The 16,125-nt window shown below is 38.3% G+C and overlaps 1 non-coding gene and 1 pseudogene across 1 annotated transcript; both read right to left on the bottom strand.

Annotated features, from left to right (window-relative positions):
* Window positions 1-2,508: 2,508 nt before the first annotated feature.
* Window positions 2,509-16,125, bottom strand: part of LOC131648612 (uncharacterized) — a 41,619-nt pseudogene continuing 28,002 nt past the window's right edge.
* LOC131654341 (small nucleolar RNA R71) lies at window positions 9,566-9,672 on the bottom strand. Its single transcript, XR_009299382.1, has one exon. It is a non-coding gene; the product is annotated as a small nucleolar RNA R71 (small nucleolar RNA).

The raw sequence follows: 16,125 nt of genomic DNA, 5'->3' as shown, positions 1-16,125 counted from the left end.
TCTCGTGGTCTTGAATAAGGCCACGTTCCCTAACCATGAGAATTTTCTCTAGCTCGCCCATTCTAATTAAGGATCGTGTTTTGAAAACTAATTAAGACCTAATCGATACCTAAAGCACCCTTTCTCTCTCTATCTCTCTCTAGGATCGATGCCTAGTTTTTACTATCAGGTTCGACCCCCACGCTCTCGTGTGCAGGTTTGAACCTTAATAGATTCCTCACTCTCGTGACAAAATCGTGGCAAGCAACCTTTTACTCTCATGACAATGTTACCTAAATTCAAAATAAAAACTAAAGCAAAAACAGAATTTTAATAACAATTAACAAGTCAACAAAATTACCGAGTCTTGTCAAAACTAAGGTCCTCAAGTACCAAACTCTAAACTAATTAGCCAGACATGGTTTTGATTAAATTAATTTTGACCACGAATAGAGCTAAAGAAGAATACTTAGAGATTGAGATGAAGAGCATACAATATTAATTAAAGAACATGCAATTAAAGAATCTGGAAAATAGAAAACTTGAATAGATGAAAAGACTTGATCTCGGTGTACAATATTGGCGTGTGTAATTCGGCAGAGCTTCGCTAGATATGTTCTAAGATATTTCTAAACTAAAATCCTAGCCTATAGATAGTGTTACAGTAAAAAACCAGTACCGCAATCGAGTGCAAAATAGTTGAGAAAAAGTAGGGAAGTGGGGAAGAATGAGTCTACTTCTGTTTTTCCACTTTTGCCAATCTAAGGGAAATGGCGACCGCCATTCTCTGGACGGCGACCGCTGTCTCAGCTGAATCTCATTTTCTGCATTTTCTTTTCTCTTTCTGCTCCTTTTTCACTTTCGACGCACATTCCTTCTCGTACAAGCTATGTATCTGAAACACATTAAAAACATTAAATAAACATGATAAATATGTGAAAATAAAGTACGATAGCATGTAAATCGAGTCGCAAAATGTGATACGTTTTCAAGTTATCAAACTCATGTGTACATCTTCACTTGTTAGATACTTAGAGAAAATCCATATATCATTTCAAGAATATCCCACATTTCCTTGGAGATATTTCAATGATGAACAAAGTAAAATTTTCTATCATCTAGAGACATTTTTATAAGGCTCTTAGTTTTAGAATTTATTTCAAACTTTCTCTTTTCCACTTCGGTCTAAAGTGAACCAGGTTTATCTACTACTTCATCATTTACTTGATGAGTAGGGATAAACGGACTATTGAATACTATTTCCTACAATTCATGATTTAAACTGTGACGAAAAATTCTAAATCAAGCTTCCCTAATATCAAATCTATTATCAATGAAAAATGGTGGTGAGTTTAGGAAAGATCTCTTGTCGAAAGTCATCTTCCTCCCGAGACGATTAGTCCTTAAACAAGAGTTAGTATCTGATACCAGTTGTTGAACATGTGACTTCACATAGAAGAAGGGGGTGGGAATTGTGTGGTTAATAAAAACTTGGTTTTTGAAAATCTTTGAGAAATAAAATCAAAGTTTAAAAACATTTTTAAATACTTAGTAGTGGAAATAAAATGCAGAATATAAATTGCGAAAATTAAAAGGATAGGGAAAAGAAGAATACCGAGAACCGATCTTGTGAGTTTTCAATAAACTTGAGAGCTGATAAGTGCCAAAATGTAGTTATTTTGTGTATGTAAATAGTGGCACTTACCGATATTTTTTGCTAATACCGTTTGAATAATTCCCCGTTTTGTGTATATTTGTATCGTTTGTGTTTTAATACGTTTTCGTGTAAATATGTACTGTTTGATAGTTTTCTTGTCTTTTTGTAGGTATTTTTGCATTTTCGGTGCCTCGAGGAATAAAGTGTCGAAGACACGGTTGCAGACGCATTTTGAAGAAATAAAGTTGCTGGTGTAGCTCGTGTCGCGCCGGATTAGAGTGTGTCACGTGCTATAGGAGCAAAAGAATAAATTTTTGGTAGAACTGAGGGCGTGTCGCGCGCTTGGGCGGTTTGGTACATTTGTACAGGGCGCGTCACGCCCACTGCGAAATTCTGTTTTTGTATAAATAGTTTAGCTTTTTATTTTTAGGTTTTTATCACCTCTTTTTGGACAAAGTTGAGCTCTGATCCATTCTTTGTAGTTTAGAGGTTCAAGCAACATTATTGGGTGTCTCATCATGTCGATTTAGCTCGGGTGGTCTCCGATTGTGCCGACAAACACTAGAAGTTTCCGCTTGTTCTTCTTCTTCTCTGTGACCCATTCCAATGGTGGGGTTTGTGTATATATTTTTCCTCTCTTGTATGTATATTTGTTGATCTTGGGATCATTTATATATTCGCTTTATAAATCATCATTGTTATTGTTCTTGATCTTTTTGCTTAATGCTTCGGATTTGTGTTGTTGCAGAAATGGACATCATAGATCTTGATTAGCAATTATATCTTTTAGTTTCTAGGTTTTAGACATGGATTTAGAGCTAATAATCGTAATGGGTATCAATTTTAATGTTGATTTCCCAAGTATCAAAACATTAACCTTCATCAGAACTGCTATCTTCGGAAACCTTTTCATTGTCATCTGATTCATTTTTACCCTGCAGTTAAGCCACACGGTGAGTGCAAGGTAGCTGGATCATAGCATAATAGTAGCTTCAAAAGATACTTACAAGCATGTTTCTGTCCCAATCCTTTATCCTTGAACTTGTCAGCATATAATTATCTCGTAATGGAGCCCAAGAAGGTTGTTCATCTTCTCCATTGCTTGTGCTTGCATTGGCCTGTAAATCCAAAATACAAAAGATTTGATAATTAAGCAACAAATGGAAGTTTTCCCAGTTAAGAAACACTTGCAGAAGTTTATACAAAGAAAATTAGTATTGTATTAAACATAGTAGTGCAGATCTATAACATCAAAACAGTGAAGCCACCGGTTCAAAGTTTAACTGATCAGATAAAATGGAATGATTTTGAAGTACAAGGCCTAATAAAAATAATAATATATCAAATTAAACATGTTTTATCTCAAACTAAAGTTCTAGCTCAAACTATAGTTTAAAACAGTGTTTCAGATTATCAAACTGTCAGCAAAAAAGGACTAACAATAAAAAACTGACTGAAAGAGAACTAGTTGTAGCAATCACCTTTATAGAGGTGCCAATTGCTGGCTTCCCTAACTTCGAAAAGAAGGCTTCTTTGGTGCGTTTTCTTAACTCTGCCAAATGTTGAACATATTAGGAACCACTAAAGTAAAAAAGATAGGTATGAAATAGATTAAAAAGGTAAACAGAGAACTGTGACAGAGATGAATCCATTTGAGGAGTAGTATGGTTCCAAGTTATATCTTACAATTGCTCCTATCTTTTACTAGTTATACATACGAATTAGATTAATGGCTAACTCTTTCCTTTAAAACTTAGAGCATGATATCATGAACAAGTCGTTGGCATGGTCGTTGTGAAAAAAGTCAGTGTTACTAATAGCACATCGTGGAAATTAGTGGACCAGCAAAAATCTACTGTGTGGAATACTGGATATCAGTGCAGAAAAATATCCAAACTCGCATATGATAGCAGTTGAAAGAAATCAATAATATATAAACAATGGTATGCTGCATAAAAAAAGTGCATTGGGAAGTTTAAAAAGGTAATGTGCAGCTAACATGCTGCCTCTTTTTCAAAAAAGGAGTTGCAACTGCTATGGGCGAAGGCCCTAATACAGAAACAGGAATAGCATTGTACTTTTCATTTATGGATTCTTCAAAATCCACTACACTATAATGCTATAGTATAGCATATCACTATTTGGTAACACTGAGAAGATCATTAAAACTGAGCTTGTTAGGTCAAAGAACTTGTGTTAAATTTCCTTGTATATAATATAAACCGAAACAAACAATCTCCCCAAATGAGGTTTCTTTTCCTTTATTTGATTTAGTTATTCTGCAATTGGACAACTAACTTGAATCTTTCTAATGTCCCACATTTTGTTGTTGCAGCATAAAATAACTTACCTTTGGCATCCCTATTCTTTGAGGGATCTAGCCCTTTTGAGCAACTTGTGCCTTGTTGACCTGCAACATGTGTAACAAACTCCTTGATTTAATAATTCTTGAAAATTCTAGTAACCCACACGCGATGTCATACTGGATGTTATGACATCCACAATTACACGGATCAAAACGTTAAAACAGAAGCGCATAAAAACAGTAAAGAACACAGCAAATTGTTTACCCAGTTTGGTATACAACAATATCTACTCTGGGGGCTACCAAGCCAGGGAGGGAATCCAATATAAGTAGAATTAATTCGGAGTTAAACTCCCCCATTTACAACTCCTCACTTAAGACCTACCCAATGTAATTCCAATCTATTCCTAGACCTAAGTATCTCCACTCACTCTCCCTCAATCACAGCAGTGATTACAAACAAACATTAAACAAAAGAGAGAGAAGAGACTAAACACACAGCTACAGAACTACGGTTCTTCACAATTAAAAATCTTTCTCTATGCGTTCCAAATTAGGATTGCAGTCTTCTTATATGCAGCTCTTGGGCCTCGGGCTTTTCAAGAATCAAATTAGGGTTAACCAAGTTAACCTAATTTATACGTCATCAGGTTGTTACAAAATGTGTTGTCAACAAAATCTTCTAGACGAAATATTCTGCACACAATAAAAGGTTTCCTAAATTGTAGATTGAGAGAAATCAGGAAACATAATAATAAAACATAACAGCTCCTACTGTCAGACAAGGATGTCATGACATTGGTCATGACATTCACTAACAGAACTTGTATTAGTTTAACACATATGCAGCCTGCATAACACACTATAAATCATGTATAAATCATGTCATGACATCAGTCAAGACATTAAACATCTAGGAATGTTTTACCACAAAATGCAGCCAATTTAAAAACATCTACAATCTCCCCCTTTGGAAATTTTTTGGCTAAAATAACCTATCACACCATATCAGAGAACCACTTGCAACAGCAGAAAGCACACAACCATACACAATCAGAGCTAATACAGTACAACATACCACACATACATCATACACCACTACTACCATCAGTATGCACACAACAATCACAGCTACAGTTACTTCTAAAGCAAGCATTTAACCACATAACATAGCTATACTACCACACCACAAGAGCACTTGTCAAGTATAACAGAAATAGACTGCTATACTACACACAATCAAATAGATACACACAAAACAAGCATATCAGAATTGTTGATCACACAAACTTGTTGTTCTGGGGTGACATTACTACTTCTCCCCCTGTTTGGCCACAAAAGTTGCCAAAGTAAACTTGAAAATGCAAATAAGTACAGACCAAAATTAAGTAAAAACAAAAAAACAAAACAAAACAAAAATCACCACCACTAGTTGTCTTTATTCTTCAGATTCAGACCCACCAGAGTTGTTTGCATCACTTTCTTCATCTGAACCATCAGCTAGACTGGTATTTCCTTCTTCAACTTCTTCCTCAAAATCTCTTCCCTCTTCTTGTTCATCTTGTGCTTCTGTCCCTGCAGCACCTACAAAATCCTCATTACCACCCTTCTCTAGAGTGCTGATCATCTTCTCAAGAGATATCTTCCTTGCCTCCAGCTCTTTGCAAGTCTCTTTCAACATTGCTATGACTTCAGCCTTACTGGCTGATGATCCACTCTTGGATGTCTCACCCGATGTCATGACAATGTTTGGGACATGCGTTCCCTGAAACAATTTATAATGGAAAGACATACCACTGTCCCTTTTGCAAATAGAATCAGTTCCAACCAAGATTCCAGGGTGCTGGTTTAAGATGATATCACATATGAGAGAAGGAAATGCTATAGGGCCTTTTACACTGTAGCTACCAGGTTCATGGTCTGCTAAAAAATGTAGGTACCATAGTCACACTTCGCTTTTGTACCAACAACATAGATAAATCTTCCAAGAACAGTTGAAACAGTAGACTTGTGATTTGTTGGCACCCCATTAGCAGCCCCAATCTTATGCAGTATTGCATATTTCATGCTTAGTTTACTAGCGGACAATTTTTCTTTCAATGGCCAACTCCTGACTAGGTTTGCAGTGATAACTTGGCATACCTTGTTATCAGAGACTTTAAGCCCAGGTTGAGCTTCATCAGACCTTCCCAATATGTTGTTGATCACAATGGAGGAGAAGTTAACACATTTTCCTCTTACAAATACTTTTCCGAATTCCTTGGATCTTTTGTCAGCACACTCTTCAGAGAGGTTTACTATGAACTCTTTGACCAGAGTTTCATAGTATTTACTCAGATGGACAATAGTTTTGATTAGGCCAGCAGCATCAATCAGGTCCATTATGTCCTTACAGTCACGAGCATTTTGAGCCAATTCCCTCTTAGGGGCCAGTCTCTTTTGATACACAAATTTCCACCTGTTTTCACTTGCAGCAAAGTGGAAGGATATATTGTCAATGGAAACTTCAGGAACACTCGCAGCAAGCTTGCTAGTTGTGGGCTTCTTCTTTAATCGAATGTCATGAACATTCACTTCAACATCAGACTCATATTCTTCAACAGCTCTTGCCTGAACAACCTTGCTCCAAGATTTTGAGGGACCAACACCAACACTTTTAGTTCTCCTATTTACAGGTCATGCATGGGTACTCTTCTTCTTGACAGAATCTTTGGAAAGGCTTTTAACAGAAGCTTTCTTCACGGGAGAATTATGAATCACAGCTTTCTCTTTTCTCCTGGTCATCAGCCTTTCAGCTACACTAGGGTTCACAGTAGCAAGCAAATCATTGTCAGAGTACTCATCTAAATCCACAACATTTGTACCTGTTCCATCATTTTCCCTTGGACTTTCATCAGCTTTAGAGTTTCCGATGTCATTGACATCCTCATTGACATTGGTGTTATCAGCATCTTCTTGAACCTCTTTATTGTTCTCCTCTTCAGTCATGTGAATGTCACTACCAGCAGTGTGAACATCATTATGATTGCTCTTGGGAGGATCAAGGATCACACTTTGAAGAGGGACATATATCCCAGGGACCTGATGATTTTCATCCAAGATCCGTTTGACAATCTTAGCTATGGAGTTATGCACATATCCTGTTCCTTATTTAGTAAGTTCCTCATGAAGGTTGGATGATGCGGTATTGGAGCCCTTAGTACGAACATTTTCCTTAGGTCTTCTTGCATGCGCTGTTCTTGGCTTTGTAGTTGGCAAATTGATAACACGATTTTATATCGTATATTTAGCCTAAAATTCATAGATATTTATAGCATTTTCCATTTATTATGTCAATTTATTATGATATTACGCGTGTATTTGCTTTGTTTCAGGTTTTACACTTCAATTACGACTATTTGCGAAAAGGAAAGAAAATCGAGCTTAAATGACCAATATTTATGCTTAAAAGACGAAAAGGGGTGCTGAAACGAAAGAGGGGTGCAATTAGGACCCAAAAGGCCCAAAAGGGCAATCCAGCCCACGAAGGAAGCAACCCAGGCCACACTAGTAAGCAGAGACGCACGTCTCTGCCACCTCAGCAAAGGGGAGACGCACGTCTCCACCTCCCTAAATCCTCTCCACTTGAGACGCACGTCTCAAGTCTTCCTGAAGAATAGGAGACGCACGTCTCCAAGTCCCGGTCTGCAAAAAGTTCCGTTTTTCATGCAAAGCAACTGCAAAGCCTCACCTATAAATAGAGGCAGTCACTTCAGTCCAAAGGGTCCGATTTCCTGCCAACGAAGTGCTTCCGAAATTGTACCGCGAACCGCTTTTCATTATTCTGTTTTCATTTAACCGTTTATTTTCTCACAACGATTTCTACACTGGAAATTGTTGTGAACTTTTCATAGATCTAGCCTTACGTTAGATTTATCGTTTTAATTCCTTGTTTTTATTTTCTGCCATTTGAATTCCAAAGAACGATCCAGCCAAGCTGTGGTGGAGGTTCGATACTTGAAGAATTATTTGCCATTTATTTAATTCAGGTTTTTATTTACCGCTTTTATTTATATTACTATTGCATGATATATTATATGCCATTTAATATGCTTATTATTATGAACAAAACCGATTTATGCATGTTTAACCATATTAATATGTCTGGCTAAATTACTAAAGGTGTCGGTATGTAAAGTAAGTTAACCGTAGGGATCCGAAATAAATTGGCTTAATTATATTTTATTAATCATCACTTATTTTTGGTTTATATGTCTAGTTTAATTAGTAAGTCTTAAAACCAATAGAGCGAAAGTTTGAGGGCTTAAGACGGTCAAAGGTTAAAACCAATAGAGCGAAAGTTTGAGGTCTTTAACTGGATAGTAGACATAGGACATTAGTTTTAAGGATGGCGAAAGCGTATTAAAACTAATTGGAACTTATTTATTTTCAAAAATTGTTTTTACACTCGAGCGGGATGGCGAAAGCGTACGTTAGGGGTATTAGCTTGCTCCGAGTCAACAGAGCGAAAGTTTGAGATTAGGAGATTTAAATAGATAACAACCTCGTAAAATAGGCATTTTATTAATTACATTGTTTCCAAAAAGCTCTTCTAAAATCTAATGGGATGGCGAAAGCGTACATTAGGATTAGGATAGTAGTCTGAATCAACAGAGCGAAAGTTTGAGACGAGGATTTTTAATCAATTGGAATTAGTAAAGATTTTTAATTTAATTATGCAAAAGCCAATGAACCTTCGGATTGCCTTTAGTTAAACGAAATACATACTGATACCTGTTTTTATTATTATTCTTTATTTTCTCACAATCACTTTCCCTTAGGAACAATCGAAATTTTAGTACTCCTAGCTTTACATAGTAACCTTAGATAACGGTAGATCGATTCATAGTCCCTGTGGATTCGATATCTTTTAAAACTACACGACACGACTGTGCACTTGCAGTTATCAGATTTATAGACACGTAAAGTCGCGATCAAGTTTTTGGCGCCGTTGCCGGGGACTATTTAAGTCGATATCGTAACTCACTGTTACACCGTAGAGACTAGGAAAATTCTTCCCTTTCTTTTTGAACGATTGTATGCCAAATACTCGTTCACAAGGAGGAGACTTAATACAACGAATTAACGAGATCGAACGTTTCATTAACGTCAAACGTCGAGCTCGCAACCTTCCCGAAGTAGCAGAAATTCCGATTAATCAGGAATTGAATTTTACTGATCAAATCAATCAAATCACCCCGAAGTTAGAGATGGCTGCTATTCGTCCTCTTAGAGACTATGCCGCTCCTTCGCGCGCTGAACCGCATTCAAGTATCGCACCACCTGCGATTGAAGCGAACAATTTCGAACTGAAACCTTCACTGGTCCACGCTGTTCAACAGAATCAATTCTCTGGAAGCCCTGTAGACGACCCCAATCTCCACTTATCCGTGTTCGTGCAATACGCCGACACTATCAAAGCCAACAACGTTAGTTCCGAAGCTATTCGATTACGCCTTTTCCCTTTCTCCTTGAGAGATAGAGCGAGAGCGTGGCTTCAATCCCTGCCTTCCAATTCCATAACTACGTGGGACGAATTGAAGAGAGTATTCTTAGCAAGGTACTTTCCGCCTAGCAAGACTGCTATGCTTAGAGGTCAAATCAACGGATTTACCCAGAAAGATAACGAATCGCTTTTCGAAGCTTGGGAACGTTACAAGGACATGCTTAGAATATGCCCTCATCATGGACTCGAACCATGGCTGATCATCCATACCTTTTATGGTGGTCTCTTATATAACACTAAAATGACTATAGATGCCGCTGCTGGCGGAGCATTAATGGACAAACCCCATGATGAAGCATACAAACTCATAGAGAACATGGCACAAAACCATTACCAATGGGGAGGAGAACGCGCCGCTCTAGAGAAAGCCCAAACCAAAGGAGGAATGTACGAAATTAGTGGTATAGACCGCGTTAACGCTAAAGTAGACGCTTTAACTCAAAAGATCGAGAATTTAACCATCACTCCTTCAGCCACCGCTGCCGCTGTAGCACCTAACTGCGAGATTTGTGGATTGACTGGGCATGTAGTTGCTGAATGCCAACTCTTGACTGGAGTCCCATCTGATCAAGTAAATTACGCTCAAGGAAACCCTTATTCTAACACGTACAACCCTGGATGGAAAAACCACCCGAACTTTTCTTATAAGAACAACAATGCGTTGTACGCGCCTGGACAAGCACCTGCTGTACCACCTGGCTACCAAAAAGCGCCTGTAGCTGCTCAAAACACCCCTAGGAAGTCAAACCTAGAAATCATGATGGAGAACTTCATAGCTTCTCAACAACAAACCAATAAAGACTTCCTGAATCAAAACATCCACAATAGCGAGCAACTAAAACAACTATCGAACAAAGTAGATGCTTTAGCTACGCATAACAAAATGTTAGAAACTCAAATCTCACAAGTAGCTCAACAACAAGCACCTACTGCTGCCCCTGCTGGCACGTTTCCTGCTCAACCACAACCTAATCCTAAAGGACATGCGAACGCAATAACACTACGAAGTGGAACTAATTACGATGGACCCATAGATCCTAGAACCCAAAACGTACCCATGTCACAACAAGAGCCAAAGGAAACCCAAAAGAAAACAACTGACGAACAAAATGCTAAGACTGATGAGAACAATAACGAAGTGGAACCCGAAAAAGAGAAACCTTATGTTCCACCACCACCTTATAAGCCACCAATTCCTTACCCTCAAAGATTAGCCAAATCAAAAACCGAAGCGCAATTTAAAAGATTTGTAGAGCTTCTGAAGCAATTAAACATAACCATACCATTCACAGAAGCCATAACTGAGATGCCTTCGTACGCTAAGTTCTTAAAAGAAATCTTATCAAACAAAAAGAAGCTCGAGGATAACGAAACTATAACGCTTACCGCTGAATGTAGCGCTATCATCCAAAACAACATGCCTCCAAAACTGAAAGACCCTGGTAGTTTCTCTATACCATGCGTAATTGAAAAAACCATCATAGAGAAAGCCTTGTGCGATTTAGGAGCTAGTGTTAGTTTGATGCCTCTTTCGACCTGTAAGAAACTCAATCTAGGTGAGCTTAAAGCAACAAGAATGTCTCTTCAACTAGCAGACCGTTCAGTCAAATATCCTGTAGGAATGTTAGAGAATATCCCTGTTCGTGTAGGTCAATTCTACATCCCGACTGACTTCATCATTATGGATATCCAAGAAGATTCTAACATCCCGATCATTTTAGGAAGACCATTTTTAGCGACCGCTGGTGCAATTATAGATGTAAAGCGAGGAAAGCTTACTTTCGAAGTAGGAGAAGAGAAAATAGAATTTATCCTTTCCCAATTCCTAAAAGCACCTTCTATAATTGACACATGCTGTTCTGCTGACATAATCGACGAGTGTGTCAAGGAAATAAAATCCGAACCAAATAAGGAAACCGAAACCCTAAGAATTCCTATGCCGCCAATTTTTGAAGATGACAACTGGCGTGAGGAATATCAAGATAACCACCTGAGTGAATGCTTAGCTTTAACCCCTGATCCTATACCTGGACCAAAGAAACCTGCTATAGAGCTGAAGACACTCCCTACCGATCTTAGATACGAATTTCTAGACGAAGAACTAAACCGACCAGTTATAGTGAACGCCAACTTAGGACGAACCGAGACTGAAAAATTACTTAATGTCCTAAGAAAATACCCTACCGCTTTAGGATACAACATATCAGATCTGAAAGGTATAAGCCCTTCTCTGTGTATGCACCGCATTATGCTCGAAGACGATAGTAAAACCTCTAGGGAACATCAAAGGCGAATAAATCCTATTATGAGCGATGTGGTTAAAAAGGAAATCCAAAAACTGCTAGAAGCTGGAATAATATATCCTATATCCGATAGTAAATGGGTTAGCCCTGTTCACGTCGTACCAAAGAAAGGAGGAGTCACTGTAATCACTAACGCAAAAGGAGAATCTGTAGCACAACGTACCCAAACTGGATGGAGGATGTGCATTGACTATAGGAAGCTAAATAAAGCTACCCGAAAAGACCATTTCCCTTTACCTTTCATAGATCAAATGCTCGAACGCTTAGCTAAACACTCACATTTTTGTTATCTGGATGGATACTCCGGATTTTTCCAAATTCCTATCCACCCTGACGACCAAGAGAAGACCACATTCACCTGTCCTTATGGTACATTCGCTTATAGACGAATGCCTTTTGGACTCTGCAATGCACCCGCGACCTTCCAAAGATGCATGATGGCAATATTTGCCGACTTCCTAGATGGAATAATGGAGGTCTTTATGGACGACTTCTCTGTCTGTGGAGGAAGTTTTGAAACATGTTTAGAAAACCTTGAAATGGTGCTTAGACGATGCGTAAGCGTAAACCTAGTCCTTAATTGGGAAAAATGCCATTTCATGGTTCGACAAGGAATTGTACTTGGACACATCGTATCCGATAGAGGAATCGAAGTTGATAAAGCAAAAATCGAAATTATCGAAAACCTTCAACCTCCCAAAACCGTTAGAGAAATAAGAAGTTTTCTGGGACATGCTGGTTTTTACCGACGCTTCATTAAGGATTTCTCTAAAATAACCAAACCCTTAACTGAACTACTCATGAAAGACGCCGAATTTGTTTTCACCGATAAATGCACTGAAGCATTTCAAACGCTTAAACAAGCATTGATCTCTGCGCCAATTATGCAACCTCCCGACTGGAATGAACCTTTCGAAATTATGTGTGACGCAAGTGATTATGCTGTAGGAGCCGTTCTAGGACAAAGAAAGGATAAGAAACTACATGTCATATATTATGCGAGTAGAACCCTAGACGAAGCTCAGATGAATTATGCCACGACAGAAAAAGAATTATTAGCTGTCGTATTCGCATTAGACAAATTCCGTTCTTACCTGGTAGGAGCCAAAATAATCATATACACTGACCACGCCGCCATTAGGTACCTCCTAACCAAAAAGGACGCTAAACCAAGACTTTTGAGATGGATCTTGTTACTGCAAGAATTCGACCTGGAAATTAAAGATAAGAAAGGCACTGAAAATGTCGTAGCAGATCACCTCTCTCGATTGGAAAATCTGAAACCCGAACAAGTACCAATTGACGATGATTTCCCTTATGAAAGACTCATCGCCCAATTAGAAGCAAATGAATTCGAACCATACCGTCCAAACTCTGAAACCGAGAAATTAGCTGAAATAGCTTTAGCCCGATCTGACGCACCTTGGTATGCAGATTTCGTAAATTACCTAGCTGCTGGTGTGCTTCCTCCTGATCTAAGCTACCAACAGAAGAAGAAATTCTTCCATGACCTAAAACATTACTATTGGGACGACCCACTCCTTTTCAAAAGAGGCCCCGATGGAATCTTTAGACGTTGTGTACCCGAGGAAGAGATAAGAAGCATAATAACACATTGTCATTCTGCACCGTGTGGAGGACACCATAGCACATCTAGAACCTGCGCCAAAATCCTTCAATCTGGACTTTTCTGGCCCAACCTGTGGAAAGACGTCCATTTTGCTGTACTAAGCTGTGATAGATGCCAACGAACTGGAAACATTTCAAGACGCGATGAAATGCCTCAAAAAGGCATTCTTGAAGTAGAAATATTTGACGTCTGGGGAATAGACTTCATGGGACCGTTTCCGTCATCGTTTGGAAATCAATATATACTCGTAGCCGTCGATTACGTTTCAAAATGGATAGAAGCTATTGCTTCCCCTACAAACGATACACGAGTAGTTATCAAACTTTTCAAAAACGTCATCTTTCCTAGGTTCGGTGTACCAAGATTGGTAATTAGCGATGGTGGTTCCCATTTCATTTCAAGAATACTTGAGAAACTCCTTCGAAAATATGGAGTAAATCATCGAATAGCCACACCATACCATCCACAAACAAGCGGTCAAGTAGAAGTATCTAACCGCGAAATAAAACAAATATTGGAGAAAACTGTTGCTATATCTAGGAAAGATTGGTCAACCAAGCTAAATGAAGCTTTATGGGCTTATAGAACAGCTTTCAAAACTCCAATAGGAACTACCCCATTCAAACTCGTTTATGGAAAATCATGCCACCTACCGGTAGAGTTAGAACATAAAGCCTATTGGGCAATTAAGAACTTAAACCTAAACTACACTGCCGCTGGTGAGAAACGACTTCTAGACATAAATGAATTAGAAGAACTTAGACAAGACGCTTACGAAAACGCCAAAATCTATAAAGAGCGAACGAAAAAATGGCACGACAAGCGTATATCTAGGAAAAATTTTAGCATAGGCGATAAAGTGCTCTTATTTAATTCTAGACTAAAATTATTTCCTGGTAAGTTACGATCTAGATGGTCTGGCCCTTTCGAAATAACTAACATATTTCCGAGTGGAGCGATAGAAATCAAAGGAGAAACCGTCAAACCTTTTGTCGTAAATGGGCAACGTCTTAAGTATTACCATCATCTCGAATACGATGAAAACATCGAAGTTTTTAAACTTGACGAACTGCCCGCTCTTTCGAAAAAATAGTTTTCTATTTTTAAATCGTCGAGCTTACGACATTAAACAAAGCGCTTGGTGGGAGACAACCCACATTTATTTATTCTTCTATTTTTTATTTATTAAAACTTTAATTTTTCTAATTTTTTAATTTTATTTTTCATTTTTAAAACTTTATTCTATTTTTAATTTTAATTTTAATCATTTTTGATTTTTCATACATCTTATAATAATTATTATAATTATAACTACTATCTTGATTTGAGAAAATATTTCCGTTATAATTATATTTATTATTATAACTTGTTACCTAAGCTTAATTTTAACTTTTTATTTTATTTTAAATAAACACTAGCCTAATTCTAACTTATCCTAATATTTTCAACTTCTAGGTTTTTCATTTAATTACTAACTACGATGCAAGAAGTTGACAATATGGAAGTTGTGTTCCGTGGTAGAGGACAAGAAGCAAGATTTAACAAGCTGGCTGAAAGACACATGGAATTGACTTGCTATCCTCACCAACCAACTATGGTGAAGCTTGGTATCGAAGAAAGCATCCTACACCTGCTTAACCAAATCGGTTGGACTGGTTCTCACTTGTTCCGCAAGTTTAGCACTTATCGGAAGCTCTCTCTGGAATTCTTGAGCTCCCTGACCTATCTTCCAAACTGTGGACAAGGACTGAAAAAAGGAGTTATTCTCTTTAGACTCTTTGGTATGGAGTTTAATTTCTGCATCCGAGATTTTGCTGAAATGTTAGAACTACCTCATGGACCCGATGCATACGCCCAAGTAGCTGAAGAAAATCTTCCATACTGGGAGTTGGAAAAATACTGGGGCAAGATCACTGGAAACGACAACCCTGAAGAGAATGAATTTCAATCTGAGAACATCCACAATCCTGCTTTCCGCTACTTTCACAAGATCCTTGCTCACTACATTTTTGGAAAGCCTGATAATGTCACTGAAGTTACTAGAGAAGAGTTGTTCATCATGTTTTGTACATCTCAGAATCGCCCGGTCAACGCCATTGCATTCATGCTAACAAACTTCGAGCGCATCACGCAAGACGAAGTTTCACCCATTAGGATTGGCGGATTTGTCACCATGATCGCTAATGCCATAGGAATGAGAGTGCCCTTGCTTAGATTGACACCTTATGGTACCCATACCTCTATGGACATTAATTACTGCTTTAATCGAGGTATCATCGGTAATCTTGGACCTGATCGTTTTGAATTGCTCATTGATAACAAAGTTTGGTATCAGTTCACCTTACCGAATCCTAGGACAAGTGTGCACAACCCTACCAACTGGCTTTACTATGGTCAGATTCCTGAGAGAGAGCCATCACCTGAAACTCCTCAAGCTTATGAACATTTTGATGAGGAAATGCCTGCATCTGAATCTGAACCTGAAACACCTCCTGGTTATTATGAACCTCTTCCTGTTGATGAACCCATTCCTGATTATGAACCTCTTCCTATTGATGAACCTGTATCTGAGTATGAACCTGAAACTCGTTCTGAAGATTCCGTTGAAGATCACACTGTTGATATGACTGATGTCGAGGTGGAGCAACAACAACCCGCTACATCTACCGCATCGGTGAATCAAAGAATGCCTAATCTGAATACGCA

Source organism: Vicia villosa, linkage group LG2 (assembly GCF_029867415.1).
Source record: "Vicia villosa cultivar HV-30 ecotype Madison, WI linkage group LG2, Vvil1.0, whole genome shotgun sequence".
Classification (NCBI taxonomy): domain Eukaryota; kingdom Viridiplantae; phylum Streptophyta; class Magnoliopsida; order Fabales; family Fabaceae; genus Vicia; species Vicia villosa.
This window is presented reverse-complemented; position numbering and strand designations above follow the sequence as displayed.